This window comes from Balaenoptera physalus (assembly GCF_965194825.1).
Source record: "Balaenoptera physalus genome assembly, chromosome: 21".
NCBI classification, from domain to species: Eukaryota; Metazoa; Chordata; class Mammalia; order Artiodactyla; family Balaenopteridae; genus Balaenoptera; species Balaenoptera physalus.
This window is the reverse complement of record NC_138902.1, coordinates 42,905,952-42,932,938: the sequence shown is the minus strand read 5'-3', so window position 1 is coordinate 42,932,938 and position 26,987 is coordinate 42,905,952. Positions and strand designations below refer to the sequence as shown.

Sequence of the window (26,987 nt, the reverse complement as noted above, 5' to 3'; positions counted from 1 at the left end):
CAGGGCTCAACAGCGACGTGTGCTGGTGGTTACTGAATTGCACAGTCAGTTACAGAGTGCTTTTATCCTCTGTTCTAGAACGTTATTTTGTTTTTCTAACTTTTGAACTTTAATATTCACTAATCTCAGAAATATAACACCTACAAATAAAAGTCACCATGTATTGAGGACCGTATGCCAAGCAGTATACTTGATGATTGTAATAACATAAAGCAAAAGTTATGACCAATTTGACATCTGTCTGTTTAAAAACCGATGTCAACAAATGATTCTATTTTGAAAAATACACTTTTTCTTTGGTAACCTTTAAAAAGAATTTATTTAAAGACAGAATTTTCAATATCAAGGACTGAAATCTATCCAACTATAAACAGATTATGATATTCTCTTATCTGAATGTATATTTAATCCAAATGCTAGTAAAAATTTCACAAACCACAACTAGATTAGATTAATAGCAAAATAAGATGAAGTGACTGAAATACCTTCCAGGGGTTAATTATACACATGTAATATAATTATGTATTTGTGTGTGTATATATGTATTATATATATGGTTATGATTAGAACAGTTTCTCCTGTACTTCAACTTATTACAAACCTTACACATAAATCTAGTTTTTGTACTTGAGAATTGTAGCATTAAATACTTTTTTTTTTTTAATTTTAATTTATCATTTTGGCTGCACCATGAGGCATGCGGGATCTTAGTTCCCCGACCAGGGATCGAACAGGTGCCCCCTGCATTGGAAGCACGGAGTCTTAACCACTGGACCGCCAAAGAAGTCCCTAAATATTTCTTTTCTCTCATATGTCTCTAAATCTTTCTCTATATAGCATGCAAACAATAAAAATATTAAATAGCTTTTCAAGGCAAAATTATAAATGGCACTAATTATCATAGACATGTTATTCCTCAGAGTGTTATATTTATTACCTTACGGTATTTTAGAAGTCTAATTAAAGTATGTTCAACGTATCAAAAATATTTTCATGAAACACCGTATATTTTTGAAATGCTTCTTTGAAGAATTTGTTTTGTTATATAAGAAAGTTAAAATTGTTTACTTGATCTGTGCCACTATATTTGCAAGTTGTCACTGTAAAGATTATAGTCCCTGTGAAGGGCACCTCCTTGAGGTGTGCAACGCAAAACTGGCACAGCTATATACCTCTGTGCCCAGACACTGAAAGAATGGCATCTTTACCTTTGATTTTATTTGAATACTTAGGAAGAATATGGCACACCCTTTACTAAGTATCAAGAACAAAACATGGGGCTTCCCTGGTGGCGCTGTGGTTAAGAATCCACCTGCCAATGCAGGGGACACGGGTTCGAGCCCTGGTCTGGGAAGATCCCACATGCCGCGGAGCAGCTAAGCCCATGCGCCACAACTACTGAGCCTGCGCTCTAGAGCCCAGGAACCACAACTACTGAGCCCACGAGTCACAACTACTGAGCCCACGTGCCTAGAGCCTGTGCTCCGCAACAAGAGAAGCCACCACAATGAGAAGCCCGCGCACCACAACGAAGAGTGACCCCTGCTCGCCGCAACTAGAGAAAGCCCACGTGCAGAGCAACGAAGACCCAACACAGCCAAAAAAAAAAAAAAAACAAACAAAGAACAAAACATGCTCACCAATGAGATAATGCCATAATGGCAGCCAGCCTTTGGAATGCCTGGGATGCCACTACACTTAACTGAATATTCTGGAATACCTTCTTTTATTTATTCATTGATTTACTCATTTAAAAAGTGTCTGAGTACATATCATATATCAGGCATTGGTCTAGGAATATAAAAATAGAACAGTCATTGTCTAAAAGTTCTTAGAGCATAGCAGACCAGAGATATGGAGAGAAATAATTAAAATGCATTATTTTAATTGCATTCAAATGGACATGTACAGGCTATTAAGGAAGTACGGTGGATCATTACCTACGTGTTAAAGTTTCTTAGGGAAATATTACCTTAGAGAAATACTAAAGTCTGAACAGGAATGAGCCAGGTATAGTGGAACTAATTCAAAGCATTCTGGACAGATGTCTAAGCATAGACATCATAGAAGGAAAACTCAGCGCTGTTTTTCAAGGTTACTCTAGGCTGCAATAAATTATGATAATCATTAATAATTATGCCTATTTGGCAGAAAGTTTTAGTGTCCCCTCAATACCCATTCTTCCCCTTCTTTCTTTAAAGTGGAATCCCAGAATTATAGCTGGGCACTTGGCTGAACATCTAAAGACTACATTTCCCAGTCTCCCTTGCAACTAGGCAGGGACGAGGTGTATGAGCAGAGGTAAACTGTGTAATTTCAGGCCATGACTTTAAGGGGAGGAGGCATGACGTCTACTCCTTCTCTCTCCTTAGCGGCATCTTGAATGCAGGTGGTTGGGCATACCTAGAGCAGCTATCTCAGAATCACGAGATTAAAACTGCACCCTGAGGATGACTCAGGCGAAGGACTGGGTCCTCCCATTACAGAGCCACTAAAGCAGGACCGCCCTGCTCTTACCTGGACTGTCATGTCAGAGAAAAAAACACATTTCTATCGTGCTTAAGCCACTATTATTTTGAGGTCTTTGCTCGAGTAGCCATTCTTGATTATTAACAGATTGCAAAATATGTTTATTTTTTAAAAACCATTTTAAACAATATTCTACATTGATCTTTATATTATTCCTGTTACTGGATTAGAACTCCTGATGGACCACTGAACTAGCATTTCCATCGGCAGGCACATTACTTTAGGATTCGTAAGGTGACTTTAAAGAAGTATTTGATGCTGATTAGTTTTTGCTAGCTATCTGATACAATGTCCAGAGGTTCTGGAGCATAAGGCAGTTGATTTCAAAGATCTTTTAAAAAATAATTTGACAGTGTAAATTCCTTTAGTGATATATTTCAGCCATATTTTTATTATTTATTTTCAACCTATTTGCATGTATGATCTTGAAATACACAATGGAGACATTTTATGAAAGCACAGTTTGATAGAATTTTCTTCCTCTCTTTACCTAAAACAATTTAAATGTTGACCACTATTCTTTGAAAATGAAAAAATATATATATATTGATATATTGCAGATAAAACATACTGCAGTACAACTAAAAACAGTGACTGCATGTTTGCAAAGTTAAGCCACTTATAATGTATTCTTACTCAGGCATGCAATACATTTTAATGACATAAATGCCACATTTATTGTTTCAAATACCATTGTGTCTGATTTATTACTAATTTTGCCCGAAGAAATTAAGACAGTAAACTTTATAATAATATATCAAAACTATGCTGAACACTATAATATCGAGATAATTCAATCTAGACTAGGAACAAATTATAGTTCTTTAGTAGAGGCAGATATTTCACTAGGGATGAGGCAAAATTGATTAATTCATGTGTATCAACAAATTTCTCTTACAATTTAATATTTTGATACTTCAACTGATTTAACCTCAATCATAGAAACAAAAATAGGTATCATTTGATAAAACATCACAAAACCAGAATAAGAGTTATTGCCTGTCCTGATGAGTTAGCCAGAGTTTAATGTTAGTAAGACCTTACTTTGTAGATCAAATGGAAACCTTGGATAATGAGTTTTATCTAAATTTGACATTACAAAGTTAAATGTTCTTCCATCTCAATGATTCTGTGACGAGAGAAAGGTAAAGTGGGGACAGAGCCGGTACGTCTATGAAGGTCCCAGAAATCCTAAATGGGCAGCTGAAATGAAAGGTATTTTCTAAGTGACAGTCCAACAGAAAGCTGAACTTATTCTTATTCTCTAAAAGAACTTTCCAGCCACTCAAACATACAAAACCCGATTCCCCCCGGAGAGTCGCTCCTATTAACATCCTTCTCCCAAGGTTGAATAATCTTCACAATATATTCTTTATTTATATTTAATACTTGAGGAAATATCATAGGTCTGTTATGGCAACATCTGTAAATGCCGGACTTGCCAACGATTTTCTGTGTAGCTCGTTAGATTAAAAAAACATCAGGGTCATATCTAAAGCAAATTCAACATTCAATGCCAAGCCAGAATAACCAACTTCTGCTCATAACAAATCCCCTCTTCCAGCCCATAAGCGTTATGTGCTCTGAAGTCGATGTATCTGAACTAGAGAGGACAGTATAATACTTAAGCAAGCATCTGGGTGAGCTGAGGGATAGCCGCACACTGAGTACACGCAAGGAACGCTAAAAAACACACTCAAATATGACCTGGCAGAGCTACGGCGTGCTAGCAGTCAACCACGGCAGCCAGCGTACTGCTCTCACAGTGAGGGTGGAAACCTCCCAAACAGAGCCACAAATGCTTATGCGGCTTGGAACTCTGGCCGCAGCAGTGATGAGCATTAAGGGAGGGGTGGAAAGAACTGGAAGGCATATTAGATCAGCAAAACAGTGCTTCCAGAAACGGCACTTACAAGTGGGGAGCAGGAAGAAAAAGGTACTTGATTTCACATGTGAATGTTGAATGGTCACTTTTACCTCTACAAACTACCAGTATAACCAATGTGAATCAATGGCTTCTACTTAGAAACATGATGCACTGATAGTACTCTAATTTGAAATAAATGACACATTCACACTAGATCACATACGTGGTCAGGTCACTACAGAAAAACACCCGTTTGTTGGAACTCCCCAGCACTTGTTTCTAAAAGCAAAATAGAATGAAAATTACTTTTACAGATAATCCTATAGTAAAAGAATATTAAATCCTTATGTAACTTCACAGCTTCAAATAATTTGGCAGTTAAAAATATAAATTATTCAATGGAAATGGAGTATTTGTTTATATATATTTTTTTTTTTTTGGTTTTTTTTTTTTTAATTTATTTATTTATGGCTGTGTTGGGTCTTCGTTTCTGTGCGAGGGCTTTCTCTAGTTGTGGCAAGCAGGGGCCGCTCTTCATCGCGGTGCGCGGGCCTCACTGTAGCGGCCTCTCTTGCTGCGGAGCACAGGCTCCAGACGCGCAGGCTCAGTAGTTGTGGTTCACGGGCCCAGTTGCTCCGCGGCATGTGGGATCTTCCCAGACCAGGGCTCGAACCCGTGTGCCCTGCATTGGCAGGCAGACTCTCAACCACTGAGCCACCAGGGAAGCCCTAGTTTATATATTTTAAACAGATAAGAGTCCTTACTTCAGATTTTGAAAACTAAAGTAAGAAATGTCAGTTTAGTACCCTTAAAATAATGTAGCTCAGCAAATACTTATTAAAACTCTAAAATTTGTCTGGTGCTGCACTAGGCAATGGAGGTGTGAAGATAATTTATACACTTGTTAGTTTTTTCTAAACATCCTTCTGACTCCGTCTAATAACTTAGCATATATTTTATTTCAATATAAGCCGTCCCACAAATATACTGAAATATTTAGCAATTCAATCAACCCAAAGCTAAAGTATGTACATACAAATGTGTAGCCATGTCTATTCATATTCATAATTCTGTGTGTTTGTGTGTTGTACTCACACCTGGTTGTACTCACAATGCTTGCAGGACGCGTGAACACATACAAAGATCACCCTGTCATTTGAACCAAGACATTTTCCTTGCTCCTTTTACTTTTACCAAGGTTTTCTATACTTGAATTTTTCAAGGATCATCAGAAGTGATTCTCAGATCCCTAGTGTTAAAAACACGATGCATTTTTTCTTAGTACTAGTTGTGAGATGAGGTTACAGACAGACCACAATGGGGAATAATCATGGGGGAAAATAAAGAAAACAGGGGGAGATTCCAAGGCAAATCGGATCCATGCAGGTCCTGTGACCCCCCGGGTCTCTTCCCTTCCCTATGCCCATCCCCTCTCTGGCTTAATTCTTCCTATTTTGGGCCAGACAGATCAGAATTTGAGTCCTACTCAATTCTTTGCTATTTGCAAGATCTTGGACAATGTACTTAATCTTCCAACTTTAAGTCATCTTGTCTTACTGTCTTTGATGTTTTCTCATGTTGATATTGTCATTAAAACCCGTACTACTCTCACTGTCATACACTTGGCTTGTTTTTGTATTTCCTTATTCATTCACTTATTTCTGGCAAACCGGGATGGCACATTCTTTTACCAAATCAATACATCGAATTAATGGAAAAAATAGCTCTGAGATGCTAACACAAGATATTTTCTTCATAGGCCAGCAGAGATCTTTCAGGAAGCCAGCAAAAGGTTGGAACACAGCAAAGACACATTTCTTGGTCCTGTCTGCCCATCCCACAGCAAATGATGAGTAAAAAAACAAAACAAAACAGTGTCCCTGAAACAGCATAGAAGACAATTTTGAAGTCAAAAGTATTTGTGATCTTCTAAATGTCTCAGATAAACTAGTTCCTGAAGGAGCTGAATTGTTCTGCTTGTTTTATTTCTTATATTCACAGAGTTAATGACGCAGACATCTTACGACAGGTCCTTTGTTTCGGGGTCTTTATGGCCTTCTATAATAGTTAAATAACAAGAATCCTTATTTAAGTACAACATTCACCCACTGTTATTTAATAAAATAAGTAAGATTTTCTTCACACATTGTTGGAAGCATTATCATGCTACACTAAAGCCAACTTTATCCTCCCAGGGTCAGAAATACAGAATACATGGGACTCTATCACCTAATAGTAATAATACACTAACATTATTTTCTTTTGTCCACCCACTGTTACACAAAGAAAAAACTTAAAATTTCAAAATGAAAGCACAAAATAAGTTAAAAGTAAACAATATAAACGATATTGATTAATAAAAATTGCTAGTAGAATTCACTTATAAATATGAATATAAAAGATTAACTGCTTGGTAATTATCTGTCTATGAATTTGCCATCTAAGAGGTAATGATTCCATTGAGGGCAAGAGTTTGTCTTCCTCATTTGTTTTTATTCCCAATACTCAACAGTTTGTAGTGTAATTTTTAGAATGTATGTAAAATATAAGTATATATTAATATATTTAATATAAAGCATATTAAAATTTATTTTCTGTATAAATATACAAATGAATAAAAAATGACACATATTTAGTGATTTAAACAAATGAAGATTCCAGGTACATGAAATTCCAGGGACATGTGTGAACTTAATCTTCAGATGATAATGAAGGTTGATTCTATGACATGCATGTCTCCTACCTTTGATATAATCTCTCAATTGCCTACATTAATCACTCTGTGTTAAGACACTGAAGGCACAAGTTAAATGGGATCTGATGGTGGCAATGCCCAAACCATCATTAACTGTTAGAATTTTAATCCCATTAAGTAAATGAATTGATGTGAGAATGAACAAGTGATCATGAAAGAATGTTCCTGGCAGCAGTGTATCATTAACTAATTACTTACATAACTTGTACTAATTCTAGAGAAATTGGTATTGCTATAAATTGAATTGTGTCCCCCAATTCATACATTGAAGCCGCAACCCCCAGTGTGATGCTTTTTGGAAATGGTATCTTTGGACGGTAATTAGGTCTCCAGGGTAGAGCCTTCATGATGGGATTAATCCCCTTATGAGAAGAGATACAGTACAAGAGATCTCTCTCTCTGCCATGTGAGGACCTAGCTCTGAGAGCTGTCTACAAGCTAAAAAGAAGACTTCACCAGAAACCAAATTGACTGGCACCTTGATCTTGGACTTCCCAGCTTCCAGAACTGTGAGAAAAAAACATCTGTTGATTAAGCCACCCGATCTATGGTATTTTGTTATAGTGGTACAAGCAGTCTAATACAGATACCCAGCAAACCCAGACAGAACACTTAGTTTCATTGAGAATGTAGTTAGTTAGGTGAGGCCAGGATCTTAGCAAAATCCTAGAAGGAAAGGGATGGAGATTATCATGGTTGGTCCTGAGTGCTCCATAATGAAAGAGTGACATATGAAAAAACAAAGAGAGGGCCTCTCAAAAAAAAAAAAAAATGTGATTTAAAAAAAATTATTTCTATCTCCATTGACTTTAGGAAACAATCTATTACTCTGGGAGAGGAAAAACTATAGATCTAAGGACACATTTACGTGCACCATAAAGCAAAGAATTCAGTTCATAAGACTGTAAAAATAAATTTGGATTCATGTTATAAATACAAACATATGCGTATCTAAAACAAGAATAGTAGCAGACTTCATAGACTAGCATGATCTAGAAAATGCACAGTAATAATTTAACTGGACGTTAGACAGCTCCTAATAAGCACACTGTGTCTAATCTTGGTTTTATAACTTGATGCTTTAAAATTTATTTTCCCATGCACAATGGATATTTGTTACGCACAGAGATGTTGAAAAAATGTACTTACTCTTTTCAAGATGATGAATCTAGAGGTATTGAGGGTATTGAGAATTTAGAGAATTAGGATCTTACTCTCCGACATACTGCAAAAGATTGAAAAGCTATTTATGTTCTTTTGAACCATGGGATGTCCTTTGAACCATGGGTTTTTGAGAACATTACCAACTTTTAAGCTGGAAAATAAGTTTCTTATTTAGAATACTAGAGCTTACAGCTCTGTGTACAGCTTCATGAGATGCAAGAGAGTACCTTCCAAGGATGTTTTGCCACTTGGGGAGATGTTTGCCTTAAACCCCTGGAAGAATGACCTGAGAAGGAAGGAGTCTGGATGACTACGACCGCTTCAAGTTAAGTAGATATTTTTCATCTTAAAAGTTAATATTGTCAACAGGAAAATAATCAAAGAAAAACAGATTTCCAAAGAAAGTCAATTAAAGGTAAGAGTCTAAAGGTCCCATTACAGAAGAGTATTGTAAAATGCTGAAATATCAAGTTCATTTTCTTCACCAAATGAAATGCATGTAACTCTAATTTTATTTTCAAGAATAAAGGATGTAAATATAGGTAAACTGAGTTAGACGCAGATTCAGCATCTTAGGGAAATGTCATTTTCACTTGGTTTGACTAATGTCTCTAGTCAAGCTAGAGAAGCATTAATCTTAAACTATCACTATTAGACAGTGTGACAATGGGAGAATAACAGTTGTTCCCACAGTCTCTTGGAAATGTTTTTGTAATATAGAGGGCAAGAGTGAATTCAATCCAAAGATATTAAATCTCAACGGACAATAGTAAAATCCTATGTTTTGAATTTGATTAAAATAACATAATTGGTCTCATATAAGTTGACACATTTTTTTCAACATGGGAATTGGAAAAGGGCTTTCGCAAATAATTGGCATAGAGTTTATTGTTCTAGAGTCTACAACAGCAAAACTATCTTTGGGAAGAAATAAGCCAGGGCATACAGAAGTATTTTAGATAAAATTTGAACTATTTTATGCACACACACAGCATTATCACTGCCAAGGTAAAGTCTGTTCTCAAAATTTTCCATAGGTATGTAGACAAAATAGTTATATGCAACTTTCATCTTTGTGTTCATTGTAATTGTAAAGGAAGACACATAGTTATGAGATCTTTACCTCAGTTTCTTCAGTAAATTCAATTTTGCCATTAGCATTACTTAATATTTATTGAAAAAAGAATGAATAAATTCTGAACAATTAACTAATCATTTACACAGTTTTTATGTTAGAAATATCGCTTAACAAATGCTAGATAATCCTGTGAATCTCTTAAAGATATCTGACTTCTGATTCATACTTCAATCCCTTTGATTGGTCTCCATTACCAGGGGGATATCCTAGACTCCTTCAAAGTTCAGTTTTGAGAACTGCCTACCCAAATCCCTAAAAACTGTACACTGCTTCAGGACTACCTGGCTCCCCCTCTGATGTAGCCCCATGTAGTGAGCTATGATACCTTCTTGACTTATGTCTCATCTCCTAGTCTAACCCTCTGTAAATACATCCAAATAAGCACTACTGTTGTTCTTTCTTCCATTCATTAAGGCATTATTCAGCACTTCAGGGAATACAAAGATGCAATGTGTCCTAGTCTTGAAGGAGTTGACAGCTGAGTGTAGACAGCTTAGGCTACAGATTACAGTGATAAAGACTTTCAGCTTCATTCATTCGAAAATCTTGCAATGACATCATACTAACTATAAAGCCCATTCTCTTTAGTGTGCTGATCACAGTTCTCTATCCATGTTTCTAAAATGACCTCCTCCCGCATATATAACTTGAATTATTTGGAGGGAAGGTATGATCATTTTACTCCAAATCTCTGAAAATACTAGTTCCCTTGTCAGGATGCCCTTATCATATCTCCATGGCTCCTTGAGATATAAACATTTTTCAATATCCAGTTTTATGCCCTCTAGTATCAAAATGTCTTTATTGACTTTTACAGTTATCAGTTATACTTCTTACTATCAATGTATCAGTTATTTTTTGACCAAATAGTGGCAGCTCTTATACTGTAGCTGTCTGTGTATTTTATCTTAACTTTCAAATGTGTTTTTCCTTCCTCACCTCCTGAAGTCCTTTACACAGTGTGATGTGTGATCTCCATAAAATATCTGCTGAATTAATGAATGGATCATTTATCATATTATTATTTCTCCATGGGTATAAACTAGGTCAGAGAATGCCTTACCTTAGAGGGATTAAGACTCAAATATAAACATAAATTTTTTATGTTTTTTTATGGGAAAATAAATTTTTTATGGGAAAATAAATTTTATGGGAAAATAAATCCATATTTGTTTATTCTAGGGAATGCAGAGATATGAAACTGATGATGGAACTAAAGCAAAACAAAGTCCCAAAGAAACAAAGGACAGGTTTAATAGGAATATTATTAGCCCCAAAATAATGTGAGTACAAATCTAACATTTATGGAAAAGAGTAGGTGGGCTGTTCAAGAGATATTAAGACTGTAGAGGACTATTGGTTATCCCAGAGAACAGAGAGTTGATTTAGAGATGGCTTAACAGTAGGTACTAAGATGAAAATACATAGATAAGAATTCAGGTATGGAGGCATCATTAGGAAATCTTTTCATAGAAATCCCTGATAGGGGAACAAAATAGAAATCCTTCAGGGGAGCTGTAGGGGAGGGGTGGACCGGGAGTTTGGGATTAGCAGATGCAAACTATTACATATAGAATGGATAAGCAGCAAGGTCCTACTGTAGAGCACAGGGAACTACTGATACATTCAATATCCTGGTATAACCATAATGGAAAAGAATATAAAAAAGAATGTATATATGTGTATAACTGGGTCACTTTGCTGTACAGCAGAAATTAACACAACATTGTAAATCAACTATACTTCAATAAAAAAATAAATTTAAAAAAAAGAGTAACTTTCACTGAGGGCCTGCATTATTTTATGTATTTTTACACATAATATGTCACTTAATGAGATGCTATATAGTAGTATAGACTCATTTTACAGTTCAGAGACTTGATTCAAATGTTAAGGAATATTATGGCCAAGTCTATTAAATTGACCGAGCCTCAATTTGAATGTAGATCCCATGGATTTCCAATTACCACATCTCATTAATTTCCAATTTTTAAAGACTTCTGACCACCTTTTACAGTAATATGTACTCTTCTGTGGCCCCATTAGAATTCAAAAATAATTATCAATTTTGTAAGGTAGAAGATAAATAACTGACAATATGAAAGTATATCAGATTCAATCTATTATAAATTATATTATACATTTATTTTTAAATAAATATTTAATATCATTTATAATCTTTGCATATATAAAACCAATCCAATTTTCCCATATAATAAATAAAGCATATTGCTTAATATTCTACCAACCTCATAAGGGGAGGAAAAAAACCTGTTTCTTTTTTTTTAATAGTTGACCTTAACAGTTGTTTATTAACAACCATTTCCCCCTTCTTTTATGTTTGCAAAACCTAATTTTGTTTTGTTTTCTACCCCAACTGAGTGGAACATCCTAATCAATCAAAAAGCATGATTTTTTAAACACAACTCCAAAAAGTGACATGTCGATTTTAGAAACAGATTGAATTTACCTATCACTCAACCAAAGATGACTTTACATGTTGCTTATTAACTTTTATAAGATAAAAGTAACATAAAATTAGTGAGAATGATTTTAAGGTACAACTACAGGATCTTGCAGAACTAGTATTTTTATATTCCCTATTTACTTGTTCATTTTCTTACTGTTATCCAAGAGCCCATTCTGTATATAAATAAACAAGCCTAAGAACAAGATTATTTACAATTGAATGACTTTCTAAACCATAACATCAAGTAAAATCCTGCTTAGTGATAAACTAAGTGGCAGGATCAAAAGCAATCCTGAGACTTGTGGTAACCAATTCGGCATATTCTTAACAAGCTTTCATAAGCACTTAAACTACTGTATTTTGAAAGTAAACACATTAAAATGATTATTTTCTGTATTACTTTTTATTTTTCTTTTTTTTTTTTGTATTACTTTTTAAAGAATGAAATTGATACACACTTAAGAATGTACGTATAAATATACATATACATGGAAAGTATGTGGAAAAATATACATGGAAATATATATATATTTATAGTGGCTATACCAGTTTATGTTCCTACCAACAGTGCACAAGGGTTCCCTTTTCTCCAAATCTTCACCAAGACTTGTTATTTCTTGTCTGATGTGTGATGTGGTATCTCATTGTGGGTTAGAATCGCATTCCTCTATGATAGGCGGTGTTGAGCACTTTTGTATGTACCTGTTAGCTATTTGTATATCTTTGGGAAAATGTCTGTTCAGGTGTTTTGTCCACTTGTAAATTAAGTTACTGTTTTTTCTTTTTCTTTTTTTTTTTTTCTTGCTATTGAATTGTATGACTTCCTTACCTATTTTGGATATTAACTCCTTACTAGATATACGGTTTGCAGACATTTTCTCCTATTCCGTAGGTTGACTTTTCATTTTGTTGATTGTTTTCTTTGCTGTGTACAAACTTGCTTAGTACTTGTTTCTTCACAAAGTCCCACTTGTTCATTTTTGCTTTTGTTGACTTATTTTTTGGTGTCAAATCTAAAAAAAAATCATTGCCAAGACTGATGGTAAGGAGCTTATCTCCCATGTTTTCTTCTCGGAGTTGTATGGTTTCAAGTCTTATGTTCAAATCTTTAATCCTTTTTGAATTGATTTTTTGTTAAGTCTTGTGGCCTAATGTATGATCTATCCTGGAGAATGTTCTCTGTGTTCTTGAGAAAAATGTGTATTTTGCTGCTGTTGGATGGAATGAATGTTCTGTATAACTCCGTTAGGTTCATTTGGTCTAAAGTGTAGCTTAGGTACAATGTTTCAATATTGATTTTCTGTCTGGGTGATCTATCCGTTGTTGAAAGTGGGGTACTGAAGTCCCTTACTGTTATCATACTATATTTTACCCTTATTTATTTTATCTGTTAAAATTTGCTTTGTATATTTAGGTGCTCCAATGCTGGGTGCATATGTATTTACTACCATTATTTTGTCTTGACAAATTGACCTCTTTATCATTATACAGTCACCTTCTTTGTCTTTTATTACAGTTTCTGACTTATAATCTATTTTGTCTGATTTAAGTATAGCTACTTCTGCTCTCTTTTTGTTTCCATTTGCATGGGATATCTTTTCTATTCCTTCACTTTCAGCTAGTGTGTGTCTTTAAAGCTGAAGCTGGTTTCTTGTAGGCAGCATAGAGTTACTATTGTTGTTGTTGTTTTAATCCATTCAGCTATTCTATACCTTTTGACTGGAAATTTTAGTCCATTTATATTTAAAGTGATTATGAATAGGCAAGGCTCCACTACTGCCATTGTGCTAATCATCTGCTGGGTGTTTTGTAGATTCTTTCTTGCTCTCTTGCTGTCTTCCTTTGTGATGTGCAGGGAACCTGCAGTGGGTGGGGAGGTCTGCTGCAGATATGCTGGCCATTGCTTTCATCAGTGGTAAATGCTACTGGGGTCCAATACAGATAAGTTTGCTATTCTGCTCGGGTCTATGAGGGGTCCCCAGTGTTAACAAGGGCTATTGAGGTTCTCACTGGCAAAGGCTGCTGGGGTCCTCTGCAGAGCAGGCCACTGGGAAACACGGTCACTCCTTCTGCATGGAAAATACTGGTAGCCTTGCCCTTTTCCTTGTTCCTAGCGTCTCAAGAAGTCTCAGCTATGCCAGTCTCTGGGTACAGTGAAACTGAAGGTCCTTTATGCAGTTCCCTGAAAGGCTGGGGAATCTGGTCATTTACCCTGCTCTCCTTTTCCAAGGGAGGGACACTCAGCCTGGGGAGTTTCCTTTTGGTGTTCAGCAGTACCAGCCTGAGGGATGAGATGAGGCAGGCAAAACGAAACTGTTCTTCCTACCCTTTTGTGCAGTTATTTTCAGTTTTTTTGCTCCTCTGTGTTGCAGAAGTTTCTAAGGTGGACTCCTGAGCTCTCTATTTTTGTTCACGGATAGCTGTCTTATAGCTTTTGCTGTGGGACAGAGTCAGGGTCTCCTACAGTGCTGTCTTGCTGACATCACTAATTGTGAGGTTTCAATTTATTTAAATGAACTTTCAGAGTATAACAAAACATCAGAGAGGCAGAATTATTTTTTGAATTCCTGAGGGGATGTTTACTGATGTTAATGAACTAGGTGAAGGAGTTAGTGTAAGCTTTAAAAAAAGAAAGATAGAAACTGCATCATACAAGTAAAGAGTTCATTTTGAATTCTCTTCCAAGTTCTTTCCTCGTAAAATTCTATGCTATATCAAAGTACAAAGCATAATCTCTCTCTCTCTCTCAATGCTTTCCACTTCAAACTACCACGTGGGGTCACTGTATAGGATTTGCATAAACTGGTTCCCTGATAAAGGGCAGGCAACTAGTAAAATGTTATCTTCCTTCAGGCTAGAGGGCTGGTTGGAAATACCCTTTTAGAAGTGAGATTGTCTGCATCTGCTAAGATCATTGGAGCATTTGGCCCTCATTTTCTTCACTGGAGGAATGAGTTTTGGGGAAAAAAAGGGATTACATTTACATGGGGAACTATCAATCAGCAACATTTGGGGAACATAAATGGATTAGAAACATCTTTTATGCCTTAAATCTCAGTTCTTCTCAGTCATCTTATATTTCCATTTTGAACTGTGTGTCATTTTAATGCCATCTCATTGTGCCCTGGAAAAAACCTGCTTCATCATTTCCTTCTTTCTTTCTTTTAGGATAATGTGCCTGAAGACAGGAAAGGCTTCTTTTCAAAATGATATTTAATGACATTAGTTCTCAGCCTCACTGTCTCAGAAGAGAGGGTAACATAATGCCTTTGCAATAATGAAATAAAGGGATAACAGCAACAGTAAAAAAATGTTTCCTGTGTAATATACTAGTGAAAATGAAGATCACATTTTAAAACCTCATACACTAAAAGAACAAATAAATAGGCATGGCACAACAAGCAGATCCAACAAATGTTGTATAAAACATTTCAATTAAGTGTTTTCCTTATGGCTATGCAGTGACTAGCCAAGTTCCAAGAAGTGAAAGTGAACCCTAACTCTACACTAACTTTTTAGGAAACAGGCTGCATTTCTCTCATCCTGTAGCTATTTCAGGTCGGAGGTTAATGTATTCCCAGTACTTTTAAGACAGCCAGGTTATTAGCACGTTTTTCTCTATGTCCAGTTATGGATGAGTCAATGATCACCTATGACATTCAGGTCTAGATCGTCCTCTGGAACGCTTGACCTTCCTGGGTAAGGGATTGTCCAACTGAGTATCTAGATCGAGAGATTTTGGTTGGATCCCACAAGATCAGATCTCCTTGTACTCAACTATCATAACAGCTAACATTTATATTGAGCACTTACTATGTGCCAGGTAGTAAGTATTCTAAGTACCTACATGTGATTACCTCATTTAATCCTATAGCAACTCCATGATAAATGTACTACTCTTACCCCATTTTACAGATGATGAAACTGAGGCAGAACATTTAAGCGAGAAGACAATGGTCACTCAGGTAGCCAACGGCAGAGCAAAATTGTAAGCTCAGGCAGTCTGGCTCCAGGGCCCTTATCTTCCTCATTCAGCTCTGCTCTGCTCCCTGGACCAAAAGCTCCCTTTTCTAAGATATGGTCATCTCCTCCACCTGCAGCAGGATGGAGGGCAGGGATTTTTACCTAAGTCTTCTAGGTGATTCCACACCGATTTTAATTGCCCTGTTGTCAGTTGTTAGGGTGGGTTATAGAGCAGCAAAGTGAAGACCAGGATGAGTGGAGAGCCATGACTCTCATTATTTAACAACTTAACCAAGATTGGTCCTGCCGCCAATCATAACTACGCCCCCACACACCCCCAATTTAAGAGGTATTACTTCCTTATTTGGCTATGGGGGGAAAAGAAGGGCAGTTTTTTCTTACTTTTGCTCCTGAATTGGCAAATTCCATCTAAAAAACTGCATATACATACACACACACACATCTATTATGTTCCTCTGTTTTCCCTTTAAAATTACATACAACTGAAAGTATAATTGGAGGAAGAGATAAATTGGTATGTTCTGTAATTGCAAAGAGTTTTAGTTTCTAAAGGTGAAAACTGGTTGTGTCCATCAAATTATTTGTTAATACCTGCTGAATGATGCTTTTCTAGATAATTCTGCATGTATTTTTTATTGATTTATTTTTGTATCTATTTTTGAACAGAGGGGGCATTCAATGAGGAAGGGGAAGAAAGGATTTCATTTCACCGTTAATGGTCTGAATACTAGCCTTGTCGTTTATTTTGGATGTCCTCACCACATATATCTTGCTATACATGTAGGAAAAAAAATATTTAAAGGCAAATAAAACAGCTCAGTTCAGACATAGTTATATTATCAAGACACAGTTCCAATAGCAATTAAAATACAAGGCCCTGAAAATAATATTTTATATACAGGCATGATTGAATCGACCGTTATGACAGGGGCCGGAATTTTTTAAAAAGAAGACAGATCTGATTTTTTTTTTTTTAACTGACTATTCTTTCATGGCACTTGCTTAGCTAAGTACATCAACAAGATTTATAACTACAGTGATTTATAGGACATATCTTGATATTATTCTTACACTATTTAATTTTGCTCCTTCTTCTTACTTTGATTCAACATTAAGTAACTAAGTTAAGAACATTTTCCAAAAAAGATTAAACAATTTTGGAGGATGGCCCTTTTAGCACACCTGAGATGATGATGATGATATTGATGATGATACTGTTGATGGGAGCAGCCATTTATTGAGTTTTGGTAAATATTTAACTATACAGACAATACTTCATTCAATCTTCCTAAAAACCCCTATGGACCAGAAGTTATTATCCCTTTCCATAGAAGAAGAAAGTGAAATTTAGAGGGATTAAGTAAATTACCAAAGATAGCCCAGTAAAGAAGTGGTTCAATCAGGATTTAAATCTAGGTCTTTATGACTCTAGAGCCCTCGCCCTTTACTGTCACAAACTACCATCCATAATTTCCAATTCGTGACATTTTCTCCAAAATAAAAAGTTTAAAAAAACTCACTGAAAAATGAAAAATATAAGGCAGACCTGGAAAACATTCTACTGAATATTCAAATCAGGAAATGGATATCCAATGATTTAGTTTCACTGAATTCAAAAACATGTGTTTTAATTCTAAATAAACTTTTCATGAATTATAATAAAAAACTTGTTTACAAGCTTCCTGGGATATTTCCTGCTGCATCTTATACAACAAAATTGTGTCCAAATTGCATTCTGTCCTTCTATATATAATACAGGATCTTTAAAACTTTAGAGATTAAAATTTTGTACAAAATTTGAACGTCTTCTGATATGCAAGGTATTATGGCTGCAAATCAAAACCTGGAGGCATGAACCTGCTATTTTTCTATGTCTCTTTTTGCCATGAAATCAATTGCTCTGGATACTCATAGTTAATGTATGAATCAATCACCTCATTAAGATTTTATACTGTTCACTAAAAAATTCATTTGCATTGCTCATGGACAATATATTTCTTGGAATGTAATTTTTCTTTTCAACAAATATAGTGGGATATTAAAAGAAAGTTTTTTGTGATTTGGCAACTCCAAAAGCACTTCCACCTGCCTCTATGGCACGCTGTTGTTGGTTGGCCAAAGGTTTTTTTCAGAGCTTAGGATGCAGAATTGTTAGACTTCACTCAAGCTTGCTGTACCTTTTATAGCCACTGGCACTGAACCATATGCATCTTTGCAATTCATTCTTTTTCTCCCAAGGCACATATACACAAAATATTCTACTAAATCCAAGAACCATGCAAACAGAGGGCAATGTCAGGTTAATCAGGGCCATGTCAATTTCAGCATGCAAAATATCCATAATTAATATAAAAAGAGAAACGAATTACCAAAAAAAAATCGCATATTGGTTTTATCTGTCAGGAGCAGCTGGGACTTTATTTTCAATGAATGGTGTTTTATAAAGAAAATATAAAAATATAGAGTAATAGAAATTTCAGTAATCATGAAAAGTAGTAATTTTGACTAGTGATTTCTATTTCTAAAATTATTTGCTTGAACAAATCTCTATCAATATTCATGAAGAACAGAGTTTAAAGAAATAATTATTGTATAAGTTAACTATTTTAGTGGGATATATGATTTAAAAAAAAACAAAAGAAAGATTAGTATTCATTTTGCTTTCCATCCTTAACTTGTACTGAATTCTAGAAAGGAAATGAAGACCTTGACTTCTGTGAATTATTTTTGAACTCCAGGACCAATGTTAAACAATGGGTGTTTTTATGAAAGGAAAATTTGTTTTCCGTGCTGTTTAACAAAAGGAGTTATGAAAGCTTACAAAAAGTACACAGAGTACAGCAAACTAAAAACAGGTAAGACAAACTAAAATAGGCTAACAGTAAACGGTCACAAAGTCAGAAATCACAAATGAGATGAATGCATAAAAATACAGAATAAATAAAATACAAATAGTACGGAAAACTCCAATCTTCATCGTAACATTCTCTCCAGAATTTCCCCTATTTGGTGATATAGTCAAATACTTCCAAAGAACAAAGGGAAAAAGGCTTCACGTCAGAACTTGATCACATTCTCTTTGCTGATTTCTGGGCAGTTGTTGGCATCACGGAGCCATTCGGTGCCCGAATCATGCTGCCCTGTTGATCTTTTTAAATACAACTCTGAGCATGCCACATTCTCCTGTTTAAAATATTTCAGAGTGCTTCCAATCTCAAGAACAGGGTTCTTTATTAAAAATAAAACCAAAAAACCATGACATGGAAGAAACTTTATGATTTCACTTACTTGTCAGTTATGCCACATCTCCTAGTTACCCCCAAGTCCCAAAACTGTCTAACAGTTTTCTTGATAGGGCTAATTTTTCCCACTTTTTGTGCACTTTTTAATGTTGTTCCCGTCATCTATTTCTCTGTCCTTATACTCATTTCCACCTTATCTACCTGTTAAATTCCCACTCAGTCTTTAAGAGCAAACACTAACTCTCTTGAAAAACCTTCTTTGGTATTCCCGGGCTCTGGAGATCCAGAATCACATCTCTCCTGTTTCATGTAACACAGAGCTCTAACTATCTCTCTATAAGCACGTGACCCCTATGATATGAGCCCTGGAAGGCAGAACCAGAATCCATTCTTATTAGAATCCCCAACACTAAGGCTAATAACTGACTCACTGTAGGTTTTTAATAAATGATTATTGAGTAAAATAGGTAGGGAGGAAATCAAAGGGCACCCCCATAAAAATAACTGCCAACCAGAGGGACGGCCCTCCGCGCTTATACAGGACGAGGAGCTTGCCCGGACCAGTAAGTTGTCACAATATACCTGCACACTATTTCATCCATATCTACAGCTCACATCCATGAAACACATGGAGGGCTGCCCACGTAGCTTCCCTCAGCTTTATTAAAGTGGGGATTTCACGTCTCGAAATCTGTTTTGAGAAAAGTCATCTCCGCACCCTGAAGACTTAAGTCATACGACACAAAATGTGGCTTTAATTGCCTTCGAAGGGTGCCACTGGTCTTCTTTCCTGGTAACTAGCATGCTTCAATCATGACTTTCCAGACAATCTGATCAAAGCAGGAGTATAAAGAAAAGAAAATTTTTTTCCACAAAATTAGATAGGACAATTAGGAGGGCCACAGCTTTTATTAATACCTTTTGAACAATGCAATTAATAACATCATACTCTTCGGCCTGCAAAACTAGTTTCTCAACTCTCACTCGCAACTTCAGATTGTGCGTGTGGGTGTCCTAATACCTTGAGTAAAATCCATGTTTAATGTTGCAGTATAATAAACATTAAAATATGACAACATCCTACACTTTGCCTATGAGGCTTAATTTCCTGCCTTTAGGTCAGGAAAGAAATGATGTAAATCCTTATTCCAGGAGTAGTGCAAGACCTGGGGTTTTTATTCTACATTTTTGTCCCCAGTGGCCCCTTGCATAGATAGAGATGCCAACTAAAAAAGGCATTCATGTTGGTTACTGGTCATAACCCATAATGGTTTATTTTGAGCACAGATCTATAACTGGTTAAACAAAACAGAGAATTTATTCCTTGAATAGCATGAGAGAATGGGATTTTTCTAAAGTCTCTCAGAACCATAACTAGAAAAGAGCTGAAAAATTAAAGAATCTGTTCAAATTTAACAAAAAGCCAACTTTTTTTTTTTAATGTCCCAAATCCTTGCCTGCCAGTTAACTGAGGTAGGGCCCAGCATTGGCAAGAAGCTTTCTTAACATGTCCCCAATCACATACTTAAGTTAGGGCACACAGTGTTGTTTCTCTTAGACTGGAGTAAGAAAATTTTATTCCTGCCCCAGGAGTACATTTGATATACCAAATTGTCTCTGATGGCATAATTCTGCCCAAATCATGTACTGACTATAATTCTTTGGATAATAATAATAAAAAAATCTAGCTGATCATAACATACTGATGCCTCAAGTGGAGTTAACAGCAGTAGGTTGAACCCGTAATTCACATCATAAGTTACACAGCAGTCGTGCTATGAATAAGACACCGTCTATACTCTGGTGAAAAGGGGAGACTTTTCATGCAGAAATACACTAGCACTTAAATACTGAAATACTACTTTCTGTAGTACTGTGTGACTATTCTGGGGGAAAAAAGACCCGATTATTTAGTTTTTCTCAGGCAAAACTCTCAGTGAATTCACTGAGAAATTTCCCTAATAGTGCAGAATTAGCTCATTTAATTTTTCTTGAGCTATTTTATGGTTATATGATAAAGTAGAATACTTATGTCCCATAAAATTTGTTAAGAGTCAGCTAAGGGATCTGTACTTATTCTTTTATTGTGTACAGATACTTGAGGTATACATCTTTATTTCCTTATTATTTATCGTTATTTCATATCTTGACATAAGAAGTATTCTACAAGGGCTTTGATAAATATAGTGAAGCTAAACAACCATTCAGTCTACTCCACTAAACTTGCATCTGTGTTCCCCATGATGATGCTGCATTTTATACTCTTTCATATTTCAGAGTGGGTATGTCACATCCTTCAATAGCGGGGAATTGCACCCACTACGAAGCAAAGCCCTAACACATAGAAGTGCCAAACTGATGAAAAAAACAAACTGAAAAGAAATGAAGCAAGCTCTAATGAACAGGCAAACACGACTTGTTTAGCACTGAAAAATCAACGAGGCGAAACAGTTTCCCTCACCAAATGAATCAGGTGAAAATCAACCTATCATTAAACCCTATAATTTCTCATCTTCATTCCAAAAATCCACAAGGTACCACCATCCTAAAGTGTCTGATTTTTATCACTGAAAGTATGATAAAGTATGTTTATCAGCTCCCACTTACTCATTAACTCTTCTGCTTTTGATTTTTTGGAGAATCTCAGTAGTCAGTCATGACCTTCTAGTTATCAGAACCAAATACCTCCTTCAAGTCTATACTACTCGTAACAGCTCTTCTATCTTGGTTTCGATGAGACTATATTCTTATTATTCTCATTCCAGCTGCTTAACAGCTTCTTTAAAATCTTCCATGGTGTTCACTGTAGATTGAATGTTTGACTCCCCACCTCCAAGTTCACATATTGAAACTCTAACCCCCAAGATGATGGGGATGTGGAGCCTTTAGGAGGTAACCATGTCGTGAGGGTGGAGCCCTCATGAATGGGATTAGTGCCCTTATAAGAAGAGACACAAGAGCTTGCTCTTTCTCTGCTCTCCACCCTGTGAGGATACAAGAACACAGCCATCTGCAAACCAGGAAGAGAACCCTCAGCAGACATCAGCTCTGCTGGTGCCTTGATCTCAGGCTTCCAGTCTCCAGAACTGAGAGAAATAAATGTATGTTGTTTAAGTCTATGGTATTTTATATATATATATGGCAGCCTGAACTACGACAGTGTTTCTTCCCCATCACCTTTACCTCATGCATAAATGATAGAAATGCTCAAAGCTTTTGCCTTCCATATCCTCATTTTTTTTCCTCTTCCTGCTTTCTTCTCCCTACTGCTCATCTAGCACCTTCAGAATTTCAACTCTAGTCCCTATGCATTTAACTGCAGAATATACACCTACAGTTCTATTTCCCTTCCAAGCACCAGTCTTGAACTTCGACTTCTAGTGAGGTATCTATGTAAATGTCCTATGAGCAGTTTAACTCCTTGGCCTCATGCTGCCTTTGTTATCATTTGTTCATCCATTCCATAAGCGGTCTTGCTATGATGCAGACACTTTGCTCACCATTCAGGATACAAGGACGAGTAGAACAGAGCCATGGTCCTTGTGCTACTCACAATGGAGAAACATGTAAATAGATACATATAATAGAATATGACCATTAGTGCAACAGACCAAAGATCTGTAAGGACACACAGCAGTTCTTTCTTCTGATTTGCTCATTTCTTCTAATTGTATCACATTTTCCAGCCCTCTAAACTCAAAATCTCAGATTTATCCTTTATTCCTCCGGCTGATCATTACTTTTGCATCTGAATCTGCTTTGTAAAAGCCTCTTGCTTTATATTCCTTTCCCTCTGGAGTGCATCTCCTCCTGTAATACTCTAATAATCTCAATTCCTTCTGCCTCTGGTTTCCTTAACAGGCATTAAGGACTCTCTACAATTTGGTAGCAATATATTTTCTGTTCCTTTTTAACACATGCCAACCCTCACAATTAAATTGGGCAACATACATTTCCAAAACACGTCTTCTGGCTAACAGTGTCTTTCCTCCTCATGAATTACTCTTATCCCTGGCTCAGAAAATTAAATCCCGATATGTTATCAAGGTTTAGGTGAAATCCCAACTGCCTGATAATATTTGCTAATCCTTCTACCTAAACATCACTTTCTTCTCTAAATTCTCAGGGACCTTTGTTTGCACAATGTTCAAACTTAGAATATTCTGTCACATGCTGCAGTTTCACGCACATACATGCACACACAGTTTTTCTCCTTATTAGATGGGGGAGATAGCCTACTGGAAAGAGCAAAGTTTTAGAATAAGATGGATCTGCCATTTACAAACTAATAGCTTGTTCGAGTTACTTAACCCCTGAGTCTTCATTTTCTCATCCATAAACTTAAATGTGATAAATAATGTAAAGTACCTTGCAGGGTACATGGAATATTGCAGGTACTCAATAAAGGCTAGCTATAATAATAAGGAATACTGTAAGTCGAAACTTATGGTAGAAAGGAACTATGCTCTTCTATTCCATTATTTTTGATAGGATCTAACAGAGTCCTTTGCCTGTACTTGACCCTCAATAAATGCATTTTCTAAGGATGGATATATAGATGTTATACTTCCTCACAATATAATTTTCTTTCTTAGAACATATCAGTGCTGCTTCAGAACTAAGATTACGTTCTTCACAAGAAAGTCTCTGTACATTTCAACTATAAAACAAAAGTTTACCACACACGTGCTTCATCATGTATGCTTTCATTCACGTTTTTAAAGTAATTTTGGAAATATTTGTACAATTTAAAATGTGTACAAGGTTTACTTTTTAAATGAAGCGTATGAATATAATACACATTCGTATTTTTTGTACAATGTTGAGGCTATCATCTTGAAATGGTCAAGCTCTATCACCAAATGTTCTATCAATATACTAAATATTTTATATAGTTAAGAATACTTTGACGTAACCATTCAAACATGGAGGTGGCTATTTTCTCCTATGCTCTGCAAATATATAATGATGTTTCATATTGCATTTTAAAATATTTTGGTAGGAGGAATATCTTCCTGTGTCCCTCTGCAGTTAAGATATACTTTTTCAAAAAAGGCAAAATCATAACTCTTATATGACTTTCAAAGGAAAAAGTGTAAAATTTCTATTCAACTTGATTATTGATGGAACAAATAAGATGGTAAAATTGGCCCAAAGAGCATTTGAGAAACTAGGGATTTATAGGCAATATTAGGATAAGATTTCTGGGTTGGATATGAAACTTGTTGATGTCCAGCAGGGCCATGAACTGGAATCTCTGGGGTTCATTTGATAGCAATATCTGCATCTCTACTAGACAAAAATCTGTAAGTTAACTTCTACAGAGCTGTAAAGCAGCTCTTACCAAAAAAGAGTCAAGCCCAGCACTGCTCAGAAAGAATACTAAGGGATATCTCTTCCCTTTGTCTAAATTTCAGATAATATTTCTGACATAGATATTTTTGATAATGAAGTAATGTCTACCAAGATACATTTGCATGTATTGGCAACACTGGAAATATTTATTCCTTTCACTAGAATCCTCTGTGTCTTCATCTGCTGTGTTTACTTTAATGAACTGTAGGCAATGTTCCCACAACAAACTCCCCTAAAATGCTCATTGAAGAAATTCTAGAAAGTCTATAAAGAATGAAAAATGTCTGAAGAGCTGAGAAAGAAGAGAACACAATCAAATATACTCGTGGAAGTGAATTCAAATGAATCAAATGAAAAGATTTCTACACATAACCCACTGCCACCTAATAATCCTATTTCCTGGCAGTTCTAACAATTCATCTAAATCAATTAATCGATCATCTATATATTTATAATTACTAATAACCACAGATTTTTACCTTATAGGAAAAACAGCATACACATCAACAGCACTACATTTTATTATAAAATGTGAACTAAAATAGCACAAATAGAAAAAGTTTTCAAAGCAGTAACAAGCTTATTCTTATACCTATTCATTAAGGTATAGTGCAAAGAACTGCATTATTCTATTTATAAACACATTATTGTGTATTTTTGTCCCCAACTGATTTCCTGTATTTCCAACAGTACCTGTCTTGAATAATATTTTACTATAACCACTCAGACAAGTAATAGGCGTTTTGAATATAACCTGTCTAAATCATTCCTGACCTCACCATTCTTCTGTTTTCACTGCTTTCTCTGTCTCAGTAAGAGGCACCCCCAGCTACCCAGTTGCTAAAACCAACTACATAGGCATCATCCTCTAGTGTTTTCTTTTTCCACCCTCAACACTGAATCCATCAGAAAGCATTCTGACTTCCTCACCTCTCCCAACCATTGCCCCTGTTATCACTGGCTATCATGAGCACTTCCCTGCATTAAAGAAATACATCATCCCTTATGTCATTGCTTCGAAACCTATGTCTGCAACCAGTATCCTTATTCAACAGGCAGCAGCAAGAACTACTTTTTTAAAGCCCTATTAGATCACTCCCATGCTTTGTACCTTCTAATGACTCCTCATCCCAATAAGAGAAAAAAAAAAAAATTAAAAACCTTACCATGACCTAGAAAGTTCTACATGATCTGATCTCTGTGTAGTTTCCTGACCCCACCTTGTAGCCCATGGTCAACAGGTCTTGCAGTTTCTCAAAAATGCTAATTTCCTTCCTTCTGAGTTGTTTTTTATTTTTTTATTTTTTCCCCCAGATTTTTCCATAGCTAGGTCTTTCATATTATTCATATCATTTCTCAGAGAGGCCTCCAATTGCCCTGTCCAAAATGTATCCCCAATGTTTTCTATACCTTTAAGCTACTTTACTTTCCCTTGTGTCACTATCCACTCAGTAAGTTTTATTTTTTACTTTTAGGTTTACTTATTTATTGTCTGGTTTTCCCACTACAAGGAAAGTTTCACAAAAAAAGGGCTTTTTAAAAAAAATATTCCCAGTGCCTAAGACAATGCTTGGCACCTGGCAGGTACTGACTAAATATATGTTGAATTGATAAATTTAAAAGCAAATGGCTAAGAGAATGACATAGGAAATATTAACTTAAAAATTAATTTAAAACATTTTCACTGATATATATATGATTAAAAAATGCTGAAATACAAACATTCTGTATAATTTTATACAGAAATAAAGCTCCTGTATAATTCAGGAGCTTTATTTCTGATATTTATATGAAATGACTGTCAATAGGACAATTTTATCCTATTAATACTGAAGAAACCAATAGTCACAACTGAGCCATCATACTTTCTGTACAATGTTAATGATAAAGCAAGTAATTTAAAAAAATTTAAGAAGTACACGTTATATTCAAAATCATTTGTGTCTATGTCATTTGTTAAAATGTTGACTTTCCCTCTCTAATTCTCTATTTATAAATATACCCTTCTAATGTTAATAAAATTCTGGTAAAGATGCAGTTCTAAAATTTACGTACCTCTTTAATTTTACATATTCTGACATTAGGCAGAAACTCTTAAGGTCCTATATTTCAAAGCTGACTCCCAAAAATAACCAAATAGAAATTTTTAACACGTATTTCAACTTTTTTAATGAGAGCTATTTTAAAAAGTCACAATATTTGTTCTAGAGGTTAGCAAAAAAAAAAAAAAAAAACAGAATCCTAATTTTATAATTTGACAAATGGAACAAATAATTATTCTAATGTTAAATAATTATACCTTACAATAATTAACACTACGCCTCATTTTGTTTTTATTAATATGGATCCACACTGTACTGTTACTCCCGATTGAAAGACTACATAGAAATTAAACATTCTATTAAGCACTTTGAAAAGTGTGATCAAAAACAAGTAAGGTTTCACTAGAACACCATGCCATACTAACAACTTTTCCTTTTTGA

General features: G+C 35.5%; 1 protein-coding gene across 6 annotated transcripts in view; it reads right to left on the bottom strand.

Moving 5' to 3' along the window:
• TENM3 (teneurin transmembrane protein 3) overlaps positions 1–26,987 on the bottom strand; it is a 2,405,282-nt gene that overhangs the window by 1,971,153 nt on the left and 407,142 nt on the right. The gene's annotated exons all lie outside the window — the stretch shown is intronic.